Source organism: Penaeus monodon, chromosome 43, assembly GCF_015228065.2.
Source record: "Penaeus monodon isolate SGIC_2016 chromosome 43, NSTDA_Pmon_1, whole genome shotgun sequence".
Classification (NCBI taxonomy): domain Eukaryota; kingdom Metazoa; phylum Arthropoda; class Malacostraca; order Decapoda; family Penaeidae; genus Penaeus; species Penaeus monodon.
The window spans coordinates 10,467,077-10,474,576 of record NC_051428.1 but is presented as its reverse complement, the minus strand read 5'-3'; positions in this window follow the sequence as shown (position 1 = coordinate 10,474,576).

The window sequence follows — 7,500 nt, the reverse complement described above, 5'->3', positions numbered from 1 at the left end:
TATATATATTTTTATTTATATATATATTCATCAATAACGGATGCCTGTTTGACAGCCGTGGCCCCTCTCCCCACCCTTCGCCACTCCTCGTCTTACGCTTTTTTTTTTCCATTGTACCATCGCCCCCAAATTTCTTTGATGTTGTCGCCAGTCTTTTTTCTTTTGGGTTTGCCCTTCCTCTGTTTCCTATACCATCCCGCAGCAAGTTTTTCTCAATACTTTTTACTTTTCATCACATGCCCAAAACTTTAGTTTCCTTTTTTCAAATGTCCATCACCCGGTCTTTAAAATTTTACTTTTCTCAGCCTTCATCTTTCGTTTTTTTCTCCGCCCATTTAATACGTAGTATTCCCCTGAAACCACTTTAAAAAACTATGACCCTTTTCTTGTCTATCTTTTTCAGCACCCAACACTCAAACCATATGACCAATTGGAAAAAATTAATGGTTCAAAAAACCTCAGTTTTGTCAAAGAAAATGCTTGGGTCTTTCCAGATTTTTATTGAGACAACTGGGCATTTTTGGAAAATGGAATTCTTTTTTTTTACCCCCGGTAATCATCTTTTTTCTTATGACTTATTTTTCTTGGCATTTAAAAAACAAACCCCCTTTTTTCGTTTGCTTCTCAAATTTTATCTAAAGTTTTGTAGTTAAATATATTGCTGGAAATTAAAACTATATCATCAGCTTTTTAGATTTTTTTTTGTATCCCCAAACATCTACAGTTCCTTCAAATTTCTAAAGCATCTCTCAAAAATTGCTTCAAAATATAATTAAAAAATGTGGAATAGAATGCAACCTTGTGTACTCCTTTTTTTGACTTCACCATTCTTTAACCCCAAAAACACCTTTTTAGTTGGAGAGGTGCTTTGGAAACCCATTTTGTTGGGGTTAATTCCGGGGGGTTTATCGTGATCAAATATCAAAAGCCTTCGGTAATCGAAAACAGGTATAGTCTTTCTGATGTTTTTTTTTTCTCTATATCTTTCAATTTAGAATCTTTTTCTATTCTTTTCCAGGGCGAAACCCTTGCTTGTTCGTCTGAAATTTTCTTCTTTTAACTTAAATTTTCATTTTTTCGAAAAAATTTCAAAAAAAATTTTGCTGTGTGACTAAAAGAAAATTGTCTTTATTGTTGCATTGGATGCATCACCTTTTTCAGTATGGGAGAAATGATTTTCCCAGTCTTCTGGTCATCTTCTTTCTTTCAAAAATTTTCCCGTAAAAAGTTTGGTAAAAAGTATTCAACACTTTGGGCACATTCTTGATTGTTCTGCTGTTTTTTTTCACTTTTCCCGGGGGCCTTTTTGTTATTTTTAATTTTTTTAGGGTTTTTTATAACTTCGTCTGCAGGGGGTATTTTCATTTTCGCTTTATTGAGTCCAATTAAAGTTGTTGTTAATCTTTTTCTTTTTGTATAAGTTGGGGAAAAATATTTATTCCTCTATCTTTGCCCTCTTTTCCATCAATAAACAAGTCCCCTTAGTTTTTTATAGTGCCATTGTAGGGCTAAATTTTCGTTAAAGTTTTGACTCCTTGGGGAAGTTCTTTGTTGTCTTTTGATAAACAGTTTTCAAATTTTCTGGCAATGTTTTAAATATTTTTCCTTTTCTCTCGGAACATCTTTGAATTTTTTTATTTTTTTTTTTTTGTAATTTATCTTCACTGGATTATTGATACCCTTTGATTTTGGCATTTCTTTTTTCAATTTTACTTATGGGTTTTTTCGATATCCGGGGGAATTTTCTTTTTCTTTTTTTGGGGAAGTTTCTTTTAAACACGCTCGCAGGAGTTTTTTCCTTTCCCACAACTCTTTTGGGGTTTTTTTCCCTTTACATTGATTTAGTAATTAAATTAGTTTGAGACTGTAATTCTGAATTTTTTCAAAAGGTTTTGTAGTCGAGTTTTTGTGGTGGGGTTGGAATGCTCCCTCTTTTTGAGTTTTTTTTGAAATCATAGTTAGTAGATATGATTTTTGATGATGATTTATGGGGGGGGGAATTTATGATGAGATGATGAGATATGATGATGATGATGATGATAATAAAAATCATCCCTCATCATCATCCCTCCATACAAACATCGTCATCATATCATCGTCACATCATATCATATCACCTCATCATCATCATCATCATCATCATCTCACTTCTCATTTCATCCTCTCATCTCATCTTCTCCCTTCTTCCTTCTCTTCATCTTCCTCCTCCTCCTCTTTCCCCCTCCTCCTCCTCATCATCATCACTCATCATCATCTCATCACCATCATCAATTTTTTTTAATCATTGGTTTTAGAGGTTTGTCAGGGGGTGTTTGGATGCCCATCTTTTTGAGTTTTTTTGAAAAGTCAGTTATAGAGAATTTTTTGTTTGTGAAAAGAAATGAAGAAGTGTTTTAAGATATATGTGTGGGACATCACACACATCATCTTCTCAAGGGCACATCATATGTCACCAAAAATATATATATATATAATTTAAAATTATATTATATATATAAAATTTTTATTATATTTATTTAAAATTTTTATTTTTTATTTTTTTTTTTTTTCCTTATCAAAATATATATTAAAATATAAAATTTTATTTTAAAATTTTAATTTTTTTTCGGGAAAAGAAAAAATTATAATATTTTAATTTAAAAACTAAAAAAAAAATAAAATTTGGTTTTGAACGTTAAGTTCGAGTTTGGTTTGTGAAAGTAATTAAAAATTTTTTTAAATTATTTTATTGTTTACCCAAAAAAATATATTATATATATATTATAATTATATATATATATATAAAATATAATTATATATATATATATAATATATATATCTATATATATTATATTATTTTATTTATATACAATATATATATATATATATTATTATAATTTAATATATTTATTTTTTAAAAAATATATATATATATATATATAAAATTTTTATTTTTTTAAAAAAAAAAAAAAAACAAAAAACAAATATTATATTATATCTTTTTTTTAAATTTTATTAAAAATTATATATTTATTTTATAATATATTATATTATATATATATATTATTAATCATATTTTAAAAAAAACAACATTATGTTATATTTTAAAAATTTAAAAATATTAAAATTTTTTAAACTATATTTAATATGATATATTAATATATATATATATATATATATATGATATGTAACAACATACATATGTAACACTGAAAAAATATATTATATATATATAATATATAATATATATATATATAATATACATATAATATATATATATATATATATGTACACATATACAAAAACTACATAATATAATACAATAACAATATATATCATATATATATATATATATTATATATAATATATATATATATATATAATATATATATTAATATTATATATATATATATAATTGATATATATACTATATGTATATCATACAACACGACAACAACACACACACACCAATATATAATATAATATTAATATATTATTATATATATATAATATATATATATTTATATATACATGTATATATACATATATATACACACACACACTCCTTCTCTGTTTTTCCTTCTTCCCTTCTTTTGCTCCTTCTCCTCTCCTTCCTCCTTCTTCTTTTTCCTATATTTCCCTCTTCTTTTTCTGCTCCTCCTCCTTCTCTTTCTTTTTCGGCTCCTCTTCTATCTACTTTTTAAAATAATAATGGTAATGATAATAAAGATAATAATAATAAAAATAATTTCGGCTTATCCTTTTCCCCCTTTTTTAAATGATAATGGCAGTGATAATAAAGGTAACAACAATAATCACAATAATGAAAATGATGATAATAATAGTATTAACAATAACAATAATAATAGGAAGAGTGATGATGATGCTTACAATAATAATAAGAATAATGATAACAATGATAGCAATTATTATTATTATTATTATTATTATTATTATTATTATTATCATTATCATTATTATTACTATTATTATCATTATTATTATTATTATTATTATTATTGTTATTATTATCATTATTATAATTATTGTTATTATTATCATCACTGTTATCATTACCATTATTATGTTATTATTACTATTATCAATATCATTATCATTATTATCATAATCACTAACATTATCATTATCATGATTACTAGTACTGGGACTATTAGTTTACTAATGTATTAGTCTATTACTAATAGTACTGCTGCTGCTGCCATTACTGCTACTGTTTTATGTGTTATTGAGAATTTCGAATTTTCGAGGAGAGCACATGCCTGAGTAAAATCAATAGCTCATGCTTGTGACATCATGAAATTGGCCCCAGCTCTGCTTCTCTCTCTTTTCCCATCTCTCTTTTTTTCTTTGTCTCTCTCTCTCTCTCTTTTTCTCTCTCTTTCTTCTCTCTCTCTCTCCTTCTCTCTCATCCTCGTTGTCTGTCTGTCTGTGTCTTTCTCTCTTTTCCACTCGCTTTCATTCCTTTTCCTTTTCCTTTCCCCCCCCCCTCCGTCTCCCTTTCTCTCTCCCTCTCCTTCTCCCCCCCCCCCTCTCCTTCTCCCTCTCCCCCTCTCTCTCTCTCTCTCTCTCTCTCTCTCTCTTCCACTCGCTTTCTTTTTTTTTTATTTCTCCCTCTCTCTTTCGTTCTCTCTGCCTTTCTCCATCCCCCTTTCTCTCTCTCTCTCTCTCTCTTCCACTCAGACACACGCGCGCAAAGAGAGAAAAAGTCTTCCTCAGGCCAGGGGGCTTCGGTCTTTAAGTCAGAGAAGCGATGGGAGTCTCCATTGCATCGAACTTTATGTTAGTCCAAGCAAGATGCACTGCCTCTTGTCCGGGCTCAAGGTGCGAGCTGGGGCTTGGCTCTGATCCCAGCTTAGTTGTTAATACTCCTCTCCTTTTTTGCTTGTCTGTGTCCTTCCTTATTTATTTTCTAGCTGGCTGGAACATAAGAAGAGAGGGGGAGGATGAGAGATACGAATGGACAGACAGGCAAGCAGACAAATATTATCTCATATGTTTTCCAGACAAAAGAGCAGACAGACAGCGAGACAGAAACGCAAATAGCTGCAGAGACAGAACGTCCCATCTCAAAAGCATTTATTGTCGGCGCTGAAAAGATGTTACACATATATACACATTTCACAATTTTACTAGGAATGTGTCCTGCGACTGTGTGATACATTTTTTTCCTCCTCTCTTTTAAGTTGTATGTAGGTTATATAATGAGAATTTAGATAAACAGATATGCGTGTCGCTCGCCTCGACTGTCTGGCGATTGGCACTCGCATCGATTCCAGGTGGGACAAGGAACAACATATAAAGACCCTTGTTGGGGAAGATTTTTATTCTAAGAAAATTACCTTCGTCCTGTCCACCACGCCCTCCTAAATAGGCGAATGCACTCATCCGAGATCATTTTGGAGTACAAGATCGTTCGACTCAATTCTTTGAACAATTGTATTACTAGCTGTTAGCATTGACACGAGTGGTGAAATCCCGGTGCTGGATCCGCCTAGCGGTGAGGAGCCTCCTACTCTGATAGAAAACAGAAAGGCGATTTACAAGCTTGAAGGGTATTTGCTGAGCTGCTGAAGGTTGGCATTGTCTCCATGATTCCTGGATTGCATGCCGTCTTGGATGCCATCTGGCAGTCGGGTACTATTCTCCCGGACCTGCTGAAGGTCGTGGTCATCCCTCTCTGGAAGGCAAAGGGGAATCATTTAGATTGCATTGATTACCGGGGCATTCCACTGCTCAGCATCTCAAGCAAGGCGCTGGCTCCCGGCCTTTTGATACATACCAGAGACCACCTACTGAGGCACCAGGATTAGAGTAGTCTGGATTAACTCAATTGATTATCCTTAAGACGACGTTTGATTCGGTGCACCTTGAATCACTTAGGAAGATCCTGAGGCTTAGTGTAATACCAACAGCGATTGCTGGGTTAATAGCAAGCAACTCTTGGACTGGATGATGATTTCAGCTACCATCCAAACTCAAGGCCACCTTTTTTTTTAACAAGCTGGCGATGTTTCTATCTTTGGTGATGAGGTTAAGCCCATGGGTTTAGATGTCTAAGACCAGGGCTCTATAGGTCTCCTTGCGGCATGGGTATTGAAGCCTGGATGAGCTTTACCCATCGTGGTAGTGTAGTCCATAACTCTAGGCTGTCAGACCATGAAATCAGTAGGTGAAATGGGCTGGTAGCAGCTGATATGAGCTCGCTTGGCAAGACTATTTGTGATGGTAGTGTCTGAGTTTAAAGGCCTAACAGCTTACTTTAAAAGTCTGCCGCAAGCGCTGGTGCTGTTTTTCACCTAATTTCGTCTTTTAAACACTCAAGCTTCGAACGAATGGCGTTCCAAGCTGGCGTTATATTACTGGAACCCGAGTGGCGGCCTTTCATGAAAACGTTCAACGGTTTTCTTCCCTACTGTGAAGCCTTCAAACAACGAACATTTTTTATTATAGGTACAACGGCGCGGGGAATTTGAATTGTATTTGTATGAATATTCAGTAGTGTTTTAAAATATAAATATCATTTTGAAGACTTTAATTTTAATTTTTGAATTTTGAACTTGAGTCCTGTTATTTCATCATTATTTATTAATAATTTGGTGAAGCGTAAGCAACTGCAATTCACAAATCTTTTAAAACGCTTTCCATAATATTAAAAACAAGATGATAACTAGAAAACGCAAATATGTCTCATTTCGCAAGTCGGGGCATGGATGAAATATTACTTATCATATGACTTATGTAACACTGATGAATGCATGAGTGTGAGCGTGCATATATATATATATAGATATATATATATATATATATATATATATGTATATATAGATATATATGTATATATATATATATATGTTAGATATGCATATATATATATATATATATATATATATATATATATATATATATATATATATATATATATATATATATATTATAATTAATGGTGTAACACACACACACACCACACCACACACACACACACACACACACACACACACACACACACACACACACACACACACACACACACACACACACACACACACGCACGTATGGCGTACTTGTAACTTTGATATTAGTTTCTATACATATAGGTGTTCCATCGCTATTAGTTTAAAGTGAATGACTACAAGAGGCCTGCAATTGAAATTTACAGATAACTTTGACTCACTTAATGAGTTTGACAAGTAATGCATCAAAGAAACATTATTGCAAGATGCAAACACTTTCCAACGATACCTATGTTTCCTGATAAGAGATCCATAAAAACAATCATTCGAAAATATCAGAATATTCGACTGAAGAAATCGAAAGTAGGGATACATTTATTTATTATGATTATTTTTTTATTAATTATCATTATTATTATTATTATTATTATTATTATTATTATTATTATTGTTATTATTATTATAATAATAATAATAATAATAATAATTATTATTATTATTATTATTATTATTATTATTATTATTATTATTATTATTATTATTATTATTG